Source organism: Nilaparvata lugens, chromosome 1 (genome assembly GCF_014356525.2).
Source record: "Nilaparvata lugens isolate BPH chromosome 1, ASM1435652v1, whole genome shotgun sequence".
NCBI classification, from domain to species: Eukaryota; Metazoa; Arthropoda; class Insecta; order Hemiptera; family Delphacidae; genus Nilaparvata; species Nilaparvata lugens.
In genome coordinates this window covers 37,599,832-37,616,693 of record NC_052504.1, presented here as the reverse complement: position 1 = coordinate 37,616,693, position 16,862 = coordinate 37,599,832, and positions in this window count along the sequence as shown.

Genomic DNA, 16,862 nt, shown 5'->3' with positions numbered 1-16,862 from the left:
AAAAAAATTATTTTCTTTACGAATTAAATAATATAATTAATTTTTTTAACCCAGAGTAAACAGTTAATATTATATCAGCTATCTTCTATAGATGGCAATGGCAAGGCAAAGAATCGGCAATGCTGATCTCCTATCTTTCTCCACTACCATTATAAAATGGACCTCACTATTGATAAATCATTTAAAAATAAATAAATATAGTAGGGTCCAGGAAGCACTTGCAAAAGTTTTCTCTTTGAACTGTATAAAGAATTTCTAAATCCGAATAGATGAGTACGGTAGATAATTATATAGATGAAAACCTTATGTACCGTAATAAGTTTGCATTAAGTCATCAAAATACAAAAATCATATAATTGAATTCAATTGGCTCATGAAATTTTCATGTCATTTGATGTTAAAATTACTTGAAATAAAAAAATATTGATTGAATATTGCCAAGATTTATTGTAATAAACGTTTGTGATGAAGTATGAATGCTCAGCATGCTGACAATTGTTGAAGATTTTCTCAGCCAATTGAACCTTCAACCGATAGACAAAAATTCTAGAAATTTCTCCTTTCAAGCTAAATTGGGTTGGCCTAAGAATGCAATACATTTTAGACAATGCTAGAAATGACTAAAATTAGCGACTTTATTTCTCACGAAAGAGTTGGATTGAAATTTAAGTTCAAACAAAGGAAAGGATCGTACGATCATCGCTGATTATCCTCAGAAGCCATACTACTGTAAGTAGGAATTTAAGTCGCAAACAACCTTGGTACAATGAACGGAGACAATAATTTATACCACTGTCAGTAACACAAACTCAGACTGAACACTTTATCAGTATGTGATATTCCATGTTGACTCTTAGCACATTATTGCCATGCCTCTGATTATGTTGGCAGACTATTGCCAAAACAGGTTGCTGGTTTTCTTTCTTTTCCAAGTTGAATACTGATGAGTTTACTTATCTACTCTTGCCAATTTCGAATTCTAACTGAAAATGCTGGTATCGGAATTCGCTATTTATTCAAATTAGTATAGATTGATAGCCACAGCCTTTTTCCTGTAAATATTGCAAAGAAAGGATATGAAGCTGTTTGTTGACATTTATTGAAACTTCTTGTGCTGGGTATGATTTGAAGGGATAATAATATAAAACATGGAGAAAAACGACTCTCCAGTTCTGCACATTATTATTGCAGTCCCTGTTTTTTAACCAATTGTTTTTCTTTCATTATATAATATGATACTGGACTGATACTTTCGTGTGAAATGAAATTTACTCGGAATTTTAAAAATTAACCCAAAACACACTTTAAAAAGCTATTCATTTGAAATACGTGTATAGTTGCCAGCAAGTTCAGGGCAAGCAAGTTCAGGGCCAGCAAGTTCAGGGCCAGCAATTTCAGGGCCAGCAATTCATTTTGAAATAAGTTTTATTCATCTTGAAATGCTTCTTCTACTTTGATGCTATATTTATTGCTTTAAACGAAAAGCTTAATTTCTAATAGAGAAAATACAATACCATATTAAGTTATACTGTAGTTATATAAGAAAGGGTCACAGTGAGGCAGGTATAACTTATATCTAATACTGTACGGTAACTAAATTATTATGCATGTACATGTAGGCTACAGCTTCTTTTTTAGTACCTACGGTACAGTGCAGTACTACCGTATTTACCTGATTGATTTAGATTCATAATTTATAACAATCTCAATTATTTTTCCTGACAGTAAAGTATATTGTTTGCATGATTCAAATTTATAATCGATTATTTCATATGATATTTAGATGAGACAGGTAACCTAAAATTACAGTAACTATATATAACCATATAAGGTACCTAAAATGGAGCTTCATCGAAACTGAAGTGTCAACTTCCAGGTGTATGTTTTTGGTACGGTATTGTTGTACTCTCAGAATAGTACATTATATCTCAAAGACTTGAGACAGGCCCTTGACCTAATTAACAACTTGATCACATTTGTTTCAAGGTCGTTCACTCTTTTCTCCAATTTGTCCAATAATCACAGTTATTACAACTGATTCTGCACGAGATCTGTACGTACCGTAATTAGGTTTCAAGACCAAGTTCACCTTCTCAAAACTTCCAGAAGATAATGCGATTTCCTTTAAATTTCTTTTAGTTGTAAATAATGTTTGAGTTTTTCCCACAACAAAACTACTGTAAATAATTAGTTTCTGTTGTGTTCTTTGAAAAGCGATTCTGCCTGTCTTTTAATTTGATCATCCGGCATGTTTTTGCCTAACTTACTGACTACCCAATTACTTTTCTATGAAGAAGGATTAGCCCAAAATTAACTGTTGATCATGGGTAGCTACACTCAACACTCATAATAATGTATATGGACAATACAGGAGGAAACACTGTAATTGTTTATCCCACGTTACAGGGTAATAGCAAGAAATTATGGGATTTGGATGAATCGAGTTATTGTTTAGGTGGGTACCGAATCTTCGAGCAGTGTTGATGATGTCTATGTAAAACTGACTAATATTGGTTTGAGAAACTACAAGATCCCTGGAAATATCCATCGGAATATTATATTCTCGTCCTTTCCCCACAAATTTGTTTCCATTTCGATATCTTATAGCATAACATGTTGAGAACATTTTTCCAAGAGTAAAAGAGTGCAACTCTTCTAAAGGAAGTAGAGGGTATCCTACCTATACGAACCTACCCCATTCTAATGTCAATATTTTCTTTTGTAATATTTTTCAGTCATGGTGCAGTTCAAATGTAACTGTATAATTGTATTAAGATGTATGACACCTTGAGGTTTGTTTCTTTATGATAGAAAATTAATATTATCAATAATTTTTATTCTCCTTCAAGCATACCTATTATAGTTTGTAGAAGCAGCACTTTGAATAAGACTTCAAAAACACGTTCCAAAAACTGAAAAAAAAGATTTAGGCTAATAGTAGTCTCAGCTTTATTTATACTTCGGTGTAATAAATCACAGTTATCGTAAATATAAGGTGGGCATCACCTATAGTAAACTGGTGATAAGTGACCCGACAAAGCCGACATACGGTACCTATTGTTATTTTTTAGTTACTACATGATATTGATAGGCCTTTTTTCACTTAATAATAAATTCATATAAATTTAATATCTTATATAAATAATATTCATATGAAGAAGAAATTAAATTGATGGATATGCAATTTTTATGTTGCCTTTATCCTACCTTAAATTAAATTAAAATATTTTCTATTAAGTAAAATATCCAACTAATTGCGTTTGATTGCTTGTTAGATACCAAGAATATTCAAGTTTAACTTTATTGTCACGTGTTCATTCTTCCAGTTTATTGAATCTCATTAGAAAAGGTTCATTAAGCTCATTATTTGCCCTACTACGTTTTAAACTTTCAAATTGTTCGTAATACAAAAATAAAAGAAAGAATGTTGCATTCGTTTACCGCGTGTGCTTTGATTTTATTCACGTGCTGTGCACCTTGAAACGGATGGCGGGGTTTAGAAAGAGAGCGCAAGTTGAATGAACAGGCGGCATGAGAGGGGAACACAGGCTTGTGGAGGGGATGTCTTCAGCGCACCGGCATGAGTTCTTGCGGCCGTTTAGGTTATCCCGCTCACAGTTTAATTTCATCACTCTGCGCAAACATAACCTCAACTACTTTGCATAGTTACTTGCCTGTGATTTTAGTGATTATTTTTTGACAGACTCTTGCAATAAATTGCTTGAAAATAGTGTAAACATCGCTCCTAATGGAGATTTTTTTCTAAACAGAGATTATAATTCATCTTCTCTCTTTCTTCAGAAGTTCCTCTGAACTTCACACTTCCTCTGAAGTTACCAGACTATCACAAGTTATGAATAGAAATTAGACTATTGAACACGAAATCATCAACTCTTCTTCATTCCTTCAACATCTATTTGGTGAGTTAAGCAGTTTTTCATTTCTTCTTTATTTATATTACTGTACCGTAGGCTATATGAAGTTGAATTTGATAAAAAAATGAGCTAACTATTTTGGGGCCTACCCAAAAATGTATAACTTAATTCTCAAGACTGAATAAAAAGCTGTCTCAACAACTTGAAATAAAAGAATAAAACATAACTTTCTAGTTAAAATGAAAAAAACGACAATTTTCCAATAAATGGTTTCTTGAGTCCAGAGATTATAATGATTGTAGGCATTGAGCCTATATAATTATGATACGGTAATAGTTTTTATGAGTAGCCTACAGTACGGTACGGTAAGTTGAAAGCTGTGAGAACTTCGAGCCTATTTATTTTATTATGCTCGTATAAGTAACACATCAATTTCAGTATAGGTAGGCTATTATATATAGTTGAGGTACCTTACAAGTCAAGTTACTACTACCGTATAATGAAAGTAAATATTCATTGCATATGAACCATTTTATTTTAACAAACCCGTCAGTTCATTGACCCCCCCCATCACATTCCAGTGTCGAATGCTATAGTGAGGTCCATGTTATAATGACAGAATTTGATCAACTTTAGTTTTGCTATCCTTGTCTATCATTCGACAAAGCCGGTGGTACTATCCTTTTCTAGGTCAACAACGATGCAAATTATGTTTTTGACAGTGTAGACATATAATTGATTAATGCAGAGAATCGGCATCACTATTCTTCTATCTTTATCCACTGCCATTATAACGTGGACCTCACTATATAGTCCTACACTATGAAAGGTTACGGGTTTGTGTAATGTGATAAAATTTTTGACAAGAAAGCACACAACAAGCAGTTTAGAAAAAGAGAAAGAATCTTCTGTACGTGTCAAAAAGGCTTAGCTCGAAGTTTCGAGAAACTTCCTACCGCGGGTATTGGGCGGATAAAGAAGGGTGGGTCAGTGAGGACGATTATCCGGTATCCCTGCCTAGATTTGATTTTTTGTTTTGTAGTTCTGGGCTATAAAACCCGTCATTCAAGTTTTGACCTAGGCCTTCTCCACAATTTTTCTTCCCTTCACTTATTCCATTATTTTGGTTGGTTTCGATTTTTACTCTCCTTGCCCTACTACCATAGGTAAGGAAAGTATTGCTTTCCGAGAAAATTGAGGTACCCCAATTTCTATACGATTCAAGGTCCCCTGATTCCAAAAAAGTGGTTTTTGGGTATTGGTCTGTATGTGTGTGTGTGTGTGTGTGTGTGTGTGTGTGTGTGTGTGTGTGTGTGTGTGTGTGTGTGTGTGTGTGTGTACACGATATCTCATCTCCCAATCAAGGGAATGACTTGTTCCTTACTATGTAAGGATCTGACAGAAACAATTTCGATCAAATGCAATTCAAGATGGCGGCTAAAATGGAGAAAATGTTGTCAAAAACAGGGGTTTTCCCTTTTGATTTTCTCGAAAACTGCTCCAACAATTTTGATCAATACCTATTTTGATTTATACCTAAAATTGTCATTGATAAGCTCCATCAACTGCCACAAGTCCCATACCTGTAAAAATTCCAGGAGCTCCGCCCCATCTATGCAAAGTTTGATTTTAGATTTTCCCAATTATCAGGCTTTATATACAATTTGAGCAAAAAAATTCAAGTGGAAAAGATTGAGCATGAAAATCTCTACAATTAATGTTCAGTAACATTTTCACCTAAAATTTAAAATAAGCTCGAAATTCGAGAAAATGTGATTATTCAATTGCAAACTGTTGGCAACTGTTGATTCTTTTAAATCATTCACTATGAAGAGATAGCAGACCTCGTGTCTCCAGCGTTATTGTCCTGTCACCAGCTGGCTCAGATTTTTGAATAGCAGACTTGAGATGCGCGTGAACACAAGCGTTAGGTGATCAATTTTCATAACGGGAAGGAAAGTTGTGTGAGTGCACCACACCAGATTTTTGTTCTTCATTATAATATTTCTTTGAAAATTAAACAGGATACGACAAAACTGCAACATAACGCTCCATCTCTTTCATTTTAATTTCATAAGAGCATGACGAATAAATTTAATAATTATCAATACCGGTAATGTTTGTATTGAATAGATTTTTTGAATGAATAGATTACTTTAGATATGACATAGCAGTCTGAACTCAATGAATATCTATTAGCATCTACAGTGAGGTCCTCATTAAAATGGCAGTGGAGAAAGAAAGATAGGAGAACAACCTGGCCGATCCTCTGTCTTGTCAATGCCTTCTATAGACGGTAGCTGATACAGGCTTATTGAGTAATATTAACTGTTCATTCTTGTTTAAAATATAATCAATTATATTTTATTAAGAAAGAAATAATATTTTTCATAATTAATATAAATATTTATTATTAATTATACATTGTTAAAAGACGATCTCGCAACAGAGAAGCGAGAGATAGCGCTATCCGCTTTGTTGAATGATAGACAAGGATAGTAATACCATTGCTAATCAAAACTGTTATTATCACGTGGACCTCACTATATTCACATTGTGGATTTCAGACGCCAGCAGTTCAAATCAAGCAGTTCGTAAAGGAAATTGAAATTGAAAAGTAAATAGATTAGTTGAGTCCATTTCAAATTTCAAAACATAAGTCAAGTTATTAATTTGAAGATTTTCTGAAAGTTAATTAGAAAAGTCCAAGTATGACGAGTGTCTACTTGAGTATCCTCTTTAGTGATTATGAATATCAAATAGGTATTTAGGATATCTATCCAGTCATTCAATCTGATGACAATTGAGAAATTTCTTTTTATGCAATGCTTCCTCTTTTTGAACAAAACTGATTAGGTATTTCCATAAAGTATTTTTGGACAGCCCTCAAAGGCAATTGAAAGTTCTTTTTCACGTCATTTGTTTTATTCATGGGAGTTCATTCACATTGCTATCTACATGAATTAACATTTTCAGCAATGCACAGAACTTTGTCATTGGCTTGTTGTAGGCCTACTGGTTTACCTTTACAATGTTTTGGATTTATCCGTAATAATTCAATGCGACTCAGAAAACTGTAATCCTCAGACCATTGTTTTATGGGCCATCGGTCGAAAGCTGTGATAAAAATGGTTGTCATTTGTATGTTTCCGTATAATTTATTTTATTAAAAATATAGGGAGCGCTTTACTCCGCACGTATCATATTGGAATCGAGGAATAGAATAAAGGCTTGAATGAAATTGGATGGTGAAAATATGTACATAATTTTTTGGTTGAATAGAATAAACTTGGAGACTTCTCCTGTTACGATTCACAAGTCTAGAGTTCATGTAGATCTCATCATAATAAAACAAAAAAATTTTGCGAATATTTCTCCCGCAACCCAACGTGAACGTTTATGATTAAGAACCATATTTGATGAGATGTGTCATGTATGCCACAGTCATACCGTAGTTCTTTCTTCACTCCAGCAGCCAAAAATTTCTGGTTTTACATTTGGCAGTCATGTTTCTCCGAACACATTTTCATTTTTTATACGTTCGACTCTCATCAGACTTCTGCATGGATCATAAACGGAAAATTCATTTATGAATTCTGACCTAATCAAATCAACAATAAATTAATGTCAAATTAAATTTAAATTAAGTTAAATGTAATTCTCTGATATTACTTGTACTCAGAAAATTACAGGAGGCGCTCCAAGCTCTATTCACAAGGTGACAAGTTTTTCATTTTAGAGAAATAAACCTATTACACAGTAAGTTATAATGAAGGAAATTTCAAATACTAAATCCTTAGTTCTGTGTGCATGAGCCTGAAGCAGTAAAGTACATTTAAATTTTGTGTAGGCAATTGAGAATTCGCCGTGTCACAACGTTTATTCCAAGAGCGTGCCTTCCGCGATATGTGACTTCTAATACTTGTTAATAACTTACATGTTGGCGGTCTGGATTTACTTACTTTGTATCACTTATGGTAAAAATCTTGTCGAGCAGGAAGGAGAATTGAACCGTTGAATCCTAGACCGGTATTTGCTCTCTGCTGCTGTATACCTTAACCATAATATACAATATATTCTCTGTATATAGATATATGCTTGTATTCTAAAGCTGACCACAAGGTCGCATCTTCACAGCACAACCATTAGAGCCATTAGAACGATTGCTTGGATCAAATCAAGTTAAAAAAATACATAGATGAAACTGTCGTTCCTTGACCTCGTTATTCACAGAAAGTTCTGCTGTGGCCGAGTCATGAGCAAACTCAGGTAGTTGGGGTTTCCATGAATTTCACAACATGTATGATTAATCTATTAAAACTGACCTCCACAAGCAGAAAATCAATATAAAGTTTGCAAGATGATAACAAATCGTTACCATAATTTTGTAGATGAGTTTGGGTGTGGGTAAACCTGAAAATTCATCTTTTTAGAATAAGAGAATGGATTCAGAAAAATATTCCTGAAAAATACTCCTGAAAATATCTAGGAGAGGCCCTTCTGTTTTGTTTCAAATGTGGGCTGAACTGGTATTTATGGATATTTCAATTTATGTTCATGAATCTGGCTGAGTTTGATTTGATAACGAAATAACGATTATGTTCATGACTAAAGGATGAATACGGTAAAATTACTAATTTAGGATACCTATATTCAGAAAAATAATTTATCAGACATTTAAATATGGGAAAATCAATAAATATCAAAAGTAATCTAAGCTAAATTCACAAGAATGTATTTTTACACCTAAAAAACTTCAACGTTTCACAGTATTTCTATTCTGTCAAATTTTCCATTCTTCAAACTTTCAGCTCCTTATCCAATCATACAACTGCAGAAATTAGTATTTAGTATTTGAATTTTCCTTCATTATAACCTACTGTGTAATAGGTTTATTTCTCTAAAATATTTCATATTATTTGGTATTTAGTACAATAATTTATATAAAAACCATACAGGTTTTCTTGGGAAAAAATGAAATATTTTTGGTTATGAAATGTTCAGCCTTAGGCCTATGTTAGATCACTTATAGCTGATAGTTTCAGTTGGAAACCAAACGCTGAAAACCAAGCAAGATAAGCTAGCTCTAATGTTGCCGAAAATTGTTTGTGATATGAGTGGTTTACTAGTGTCAAGTAGGCTATATTTGTACAGTAGGTACAGGTTCTAGATAATCTTTTTTCAGCGCAACGCTCGAGGTAATTCAGAAAAAAAATGATAATAAAATGCTTAGTATCGATAGTATGCACTGGTTCAGCAACAAAAGAGTTAAACTCAAGAATCATTACTTTTGATTCAGAAAAACTCGATAAATTTTGGTTTGAATGATATAGAACTATCCTCGAATAAAAATGAAATTTTACTTTGCTTATTACAGCAAAAAATATGCAGCCTTCTTGAAATAAATTGCTATAGTTTTAAAAATGTTACATTACACCTCTCGTTCATTGAACTGTTGTTGCAATTCAAGTTTTTGTGATGAATTGAAGTAGGCTTCCCATATTCTAGGTTAATAAACTCAAACTCAGTGAGAAATCTAAAATGTTTCCCAATTTCTTTATATAAATTTAGTTTGATGACGGTGTGTCAGCGTTTCCCATTGTTAATCACGATCATAAGTCATTAGCTCAGTGATAAGCTTATTGCTTTATATGACTGCTGAACAATAACCCAGATTTCAGGTGGTTAATATTCGGCTCCGTTAGCCTACTATAAAAATCGACGGATTTCACCATCAAATAAATAAAGAAGAAAAGTTTCCTCTCTGTTATTGATTTCTCCAATATTTTCATTAGTACGAAACTCAAAGCCTTGAATATATCGTTCTTCCAAGCTAAATTCATTAATCCGGCATTCAGTTTGAGAACATTTCAACAAAGCTCATTGAAAATACACTACCATAATACGTCAATCTAGTACTTTTCCAAAAAAAAATCAAGAAGATAATGATCTAACAAATCGTTTTGGAAAGCAGATTAACGCACCTACTTGAAAATTGTATTCATGTTTTACAGAATTATATGGATATTTTCATAGTTGCATATTTTTATCGAGAATATTATTATTTATATTTACAATACATATTCTTATTATGTGTCACAGCTTTCTATGGTTATCGCTCAAAGTCAGGGGTCCCCAACCTTTTAGCTGTTTTATGAGTTGCCCAACGCATTTTATAAGTACGTGAGATAAATATAAAAATAATATTTAAGAAAAATGATATGGTCAACTTAACGAAGTAATTTTTTGTTTGCAGTTTTATTCTGACTTGAAAGTAACATTGCATACAGGGCAAGGGACCGCTTGTAGGCCGCGAGTTGCTCCCTTGCTCTTAGTAATGCTCCCAAGTAGAGTGCAGAGTACATTTTTAATTTTCAGAATACCTCTTGCATAATGTTTCTTTTGTAGAAGTTGCATTTCCGGTACATATAAACAATGAGTTGAAGAAGAATGAAAAAGGTCAACTAGAGACCTTAACCTGTTAACAATAATCAGCATTGTCAAACTCAGTCTTAACTCTAAAATGTGATTTCTGGCAAGATTTATCATTTTTCAAGACTTTCTATCCTAGTGGCTACGTGTTGGTCAGTGTACTTTGAACATCATTGGAAATTACTCACATGTTGGAATTTGATGAACTGAAACATCCCACAAATAATATGGTAGCTCCCTTATGGATCTAAATTGGCGACCTATGATCCCAATTAATTTATTTTAAATAATAACTTTCAACCCATTCCAAATTCCAATGTACAAAGTCATTGCTAGAAATTATTAAAACTGATAAGTCAATGTAGACTGTGCAACCCTGAAATTCTTTGTAATATTATTATATAATTGACTAATTTAGGTAATAATAGGTAAGGAACATGAATATAATAATTGAAGGCTACATGCTCTTTGATGTGAATTATGATTTCTATTGATACATTTTTATGATGTGTCCTGATTTGTTATGAGTGACTTCGACCACGCATCAAGTCTGTCTTAATTTTTCTCCTAGGATAGTCACGAGCGCTCGGCAATAAACTCTCCTAAATAAAGAGACCAAAGATTGTCTTTCATTGCCATTACGCATTAAACTGTTGATAAATTGATTGATTTATAATAAATAAGTTTATGCAATAATACTACAATGTGAAATCTAGCTTTTCAATATAAACTGTTTGGAGCTTATGGTGATACAGAAGCCGTTGATTTGAATGAGGTAATATTCGCAACAGAAGAATGTGCAATGATTGGATTTTTTCAATAGGAATTGCAGTTTTGAAGTGCTAGTGAGGAAACGTGAATTGAAATCAGATTAGAATGCAAAAGGAAATGGATCTCGGTAACCTTCTGCTGAAATGATTATAGTAACGTTAACATTGATAGTTCATTCATGCATGTTTATTATGGAATACATTTTTCTCTATCTAGAAATTGGCTCACGTCCAATTAAAAAAATTCCCAATGATCTATTCTACAATATTCTTCTTATTTCTGGTTTATAGGGGGAATTATGTTTTGAAGTCATCGAATTGAATGTTTACTAGAACTTGTATAAATATATAGGTAGCGACATTGCTTGAATTTCATATAGAATTATCGAGTTGGTTACTTCAGAGGCATTACATTCTAAGAGTATATAAATTATGGATTGGAGTTGAGATGACTGACGATTGCTTGGGAATCACCTAGGATAGTTGAGATGACTTGAACAACAATCGACTAATACTTCAACTACATGAACGTAACTTGATCTTTGAATCTTCAGGTGGGCCAGATACTCGGATTATGTGCTTGAAATTAATGTTTCGGTTATATACACAGTGAATCAAATTATATTTCATATTAAGTATAATTCATTCCAATAAGCATGTTATTCATATGAACAAGTTCAGGCTCATGTGAGTATCATACACTACAAAAACTCCAATTATTTGAAGAAATCAAGTAGAACTTTGACTTTCCTCGCTTTTTAAGCTTCTTATCTTCCCTAATCTTTGTTAATTTATGGAGTAGTCGTATTCGTGCACACTGATTCCAAAATTCTAATAATTTCAATATTGTATACTGTAGTATGGTATTGTGGATTTCGAACTCATCTATGAATAAGAAGAATATGAGCTGTCCTAACCACATTTATCTCTTCTAATCTACTGAATTTGAAATACCAAAAGTTTCTGTCTTGTAGAGGTCGAACGTGGTTAATTATTTAAAATCTTTGTTTGACGCTTCTGAGAATTGCATTATTCAAATTTGTTCGTTTTCACACACTTTCAGCAATCATTACTAGAACATTTTCAGTACTAACTCATGCCATTTGGAAATTGTATGTGGGAAAATTCGATTTTTATTGGGAGTGATATTGATGAACCAAATGATGAGTTTACAAAACTGTAGAGTTATCTTGACACTTGTTTCTAATAACGTAGTCATCGGATAATTAGGAGTGCTCCAATTGTTCAAGAAAATCATTCAGACATGTCTTCTCATAAATAACAGAATGTGGCCAATTTGTGAGATAAAGTTCTCGATATGGATATTATTAGGACCCATCACATTTGAAGCTATCAAAAATCAAATTATGCTTGCAGAACATGATGAAACTATAATGTAGAATTAATTTTAATAGTTAATAAAAATTCATACCATCAGTTAAAAAAATGTATATTAATTTAATAGTAATGATAAGCAAAAATGATGTACATGTATTAACTATAAAATCTCAATATCAGTTTCTTATGAAGTAGTCCAGTCAAATGGTCGTTTTACAGGAAACAGTCCCGAAAGAATTTTTCTCGACGGTTCTATATGTATTTTGGGGCGCTGAATTCGAATCCGAAATTTGCTGACACGCCAGAGGGCGGCTTCACCCCCAAAACCCCCAAAATTTCGGACTTTTTTCGAATTTCTCATTCAATCTCGAAAACCTTGAGTTTCTCAAGAAAAATCAAAGAAAAAAAATCAAATCGGAGCTACGAATTTTCAAAAAAGGGGTATTCTTTAAGGATTTTTCAAAATTATGCAAACTCACCACTTTCACCCTATACAACTTGGATATTTCACTAGTAATGATGAAAAACCACACATCACGTGGAAGAGCAATTAATTCTGAACAGGATTACTTAGGAATTTTCAAATTTAGTATAGGGGGTGGGGGGAAACCCAAAAATAGAAAACAAATCATTCAGTAAAAATACAAATTTTTCATTATAATACCTTTTCAAGGCCTTCCTAACAAAAAAAAACTTATTTCTGCTAAAATCATCAGAAGAGGGTTATTTTCTATGAGAATCACCCGTTAGATACACTTAATTCCATTATTTCCGGGTGGGGGGCACCCATAAGGATACGTCAAGTATCAAAACTTTAAACACATAACTTTTGACAGAATGGTCAGATCTCCTTGTTCTACAGATCATTCTTCTCAGCTCGTCAAGGCGGTTCAAAATCATGTATCATAACTTAAATTTGATGAAAAAATAAAAAAATCCTTTTTTAGTGTATTTTAGCCTATATTTAAATACACAGAAAAATGCCCAATTTCTATATTCAAAACTGTGTATCCCGGTAACCCGAAATGATAAAAAATGCTACTTGGTCTTGATTTGAAGAACACAATCTCCTCTTTCATTTGTGAAGTAGACACGCCTTTATTAATAAAGAGATTACCCATTGATGAGTCCGTATTCGAAGATTTTATAAGAAAATAAGAAGATTAAATAAGAAAAAAATAAGATTAAAAGCAGAGTGCATCTTCAAATCGTATGCAGACTCATTGCTCGCTCTCTCAGTAAATCTTATGAAGTGAAGAAAGACGATACAAACAAGCAAATTACCCCTTGATATGTTTACTGACTTCCAATATATAATTTACTATATTAGAGTAGAAATTTTATCAACAACACTTTTCGGCCTTGCTCGGAAGCTATCAAGTTCAGTATTTAATTAGATGTAGCGTGCGTATCCGTTGTAAGGTCGAAAATCTTAAGATTTATCAGGTGAGGCGTCCTTCACTAAAGCGGCTGGACATGGTCAGTCATGCCGTGCACTTGAGTAGCATAGAGATCGGATGCTGTAACTAGATGATCTACGGACCAAAATAGATTATTAGAGGATCGTGACCCTTACAACGCACTGGAAACTTATCAGCTCTTCCGGCGCGGGTGTAGTTAGCTGTCAATTGAGATGTTTTGTTGGTCGTTTCATTCGACAACACAACAAGTCAGTTGACAGGTCAACTCCTTGAGAGATTTAACTATTTTTATAGTTGTTGTTAAGATGTGTAGATGAGGAGATGAGAAGAACATTCTAGAACTACAGTATACTAAATAGAAGAAGCAGTTGTGATGCATAAACACAATAAGGAGGAGATTGAGCTTTGTGCGCATCAGTAGTCACCCATGATTAGCATCTTGTTGTAATATCGCGACTGTGTTCGTAAAAATTGTTCAGCTTGTATCTAGGCTTCCAAAGAGGCAGAAGGGCTAATAATCAAGCAATAATAATAATAAAAAGATTTTATTTTCATTAATATACAAAAATACAATATATAAAATTTACTGCAAATATAAATAAATTGAATTTTTCGGAAATTAACCTACTCAACTATGGGAAACCCATGTACTAGAGCAGGTGTAGTAGTAGTAATACATTAAATTTAGAGTGGGAGTGCAAATAGATTAGGTAAGTGAGCTCACATATTGATCGAGATTATGTTTTCTATAATTACTATGTCTTCCAGTTGTTTTGATCCAGTTGCAATGTGTGATCATTTTTGGTTGTTTGAAAGCTCGATCTTATAGAAATTCTACATTCCTACAAGAAATGAAAAAAAAAGTGATAGAAGTGTTTCATAAAATTTAGCAAAACGTATGCCATCAGTTTTGAATGGTGCAACAAATTATTTAATACTTTTAGAGGCAATATATTTTTTGAATGTCATGTTTAATTTAATCAAATTTCCCACAAACTCAAAGAGAAACTTCTTCAATAATTCATCAAATCGTACTAGAGGATTCACTATAATTAGTTGTAATTCGCTATGTGATTGGAATTGTGTAATTGAATTACTCATTGCTTATTTGAACTCTTCTCAAAACTACGGAATATATTTCATTAATAAACCTCTTAATAAACTTTCCCTCTTCTATATAATCTCATGTTTTTGGTCAGTTGGATCTATTATCAAACAGGAAAATTTAACTGTCTTTATTATGGAAAATCGGATAAACGAATTATGGATGTGCTTGTGATATTTCTTTGAAGAATTCTGTAGTCCTCTATGTGAAAGATTTTTCTATCCAGAACATTCACACTATGAGAACAGACATTTATCGACTAGCAGTACATACGGTATTTGCGACATATTTGTTTATGACTAACAAGATTTCGAATATAGCTTTTATCTATTCACAAGTAGTGATTAGATAAACTCCAAATAGATCAGTTACTAGTAAATAGATCTGATTTACTAGTAAATAGATCTGATTTACTAGTAAATCAATTTACTTCATTGACCAAATTTGACCTTGAATCTCTCGGAACTCAAATTATTTCATGTTTACTTGGATTAGCGTCCAGCGTTTCTATTTTTCTGTAAGCACTTGATTCGTTCGTATTAAGGTAATTATTGGACTACATGAAACATTTTCTAGTCTATTATTAGCCTATCCCACTGCAGCCCACAAAATAAGGCCCACCGTTCACTTAAGTATGTCTTCTCCACAGAAACGCGATTGTGACCCGTATTCCTTTATTCTTGTGCTTTCAAAACGCCTCATCGTCACACATTCTCTTAATATGTGGGCTGTACCTTTAACTACAAGTACTGTTATAAGAACTGCTTCAACTCTTGCTCACATCCCTACTTTCAATTCTAGAGATCAACTTCTATTGAATCTTAATAGACTGCTATCCATATTTGGCACTCTCATTTTTTTATCAAAACTCAGGTTTCAAGCATTGTTCTTACAATATTATTTACATTAAAGTTTAGGTATTGAATTCAAAGCTGATTGATCAGATCACGTTGTATATAATTTATTCCAAAACATTCCATTTTCATGAATTGTGGCTTATTTCACCACATTGGTATCTTAATGAATATTTAAAACTGTAAACGCTACTTGCCGTAGCAAATATTTGTTCAATTTCTCAGATAGATGAACATTATATTTACTTATGCGTCTATTCAAGTTATATGATCAGGTCAGGGTCATTGTTATTTAACACTTTCTTATACATTGGGCACATTGGTGAGTAAATAATCAAGTCGGTTTATTTTCCTGTTTTGAATTAAGATTTTGACAAACGTCAAGCTAATGCAGATGTTTTGGTAACATAATTTCGTTTTTGTTTTAAAAACTCAAAATTAAGTTTTTATTTTTTTATTTAAAATTTTCAATCGTTTAAAGTTTTTAAACTTAAAATAAAAAATTAAATTTACCGGTATGTGTAGATTCTGTTATTCATTATTGGATAGAGTAGTTTTACTTCTAAAAATACACCATGTAATTAAAAAACGAAATACATTATATAGGTACACCTGAATAATAAAAGAGTTTTAGAATTTGAATTAAGATTGTTGAACGTTCAAGTTAGTATAGAATAAGATGATATATTGAACACTGGAAGTAGAAACTAGGAGTGGGTGTAATGTACATGTGTGTATGTAAGTGGAATGTTTGCTTAAATTAGGTACTTTTGATTTGCAGAACATTTTTAAATCCATCAACTTCAAAATATTATTGATAATTCAAATTTAAACAAATGTCCATCCCGATATTATTTCATTAAATAATATCATTTTTCCGTTTATTTAATTTTTTTTATCTCATTCGCTTATACAGTATTTGAATTTATCATTTTAACTCTATTTTCACATAAGAAAAATTGCAAGATTGCAGAAATAAATGTAACCAAGCAAAATTCATTCCAATAGAGGGTATGAAGAAACTTTAGTTTATAGATAGTTGAATTATTATACATTAATACATTTTC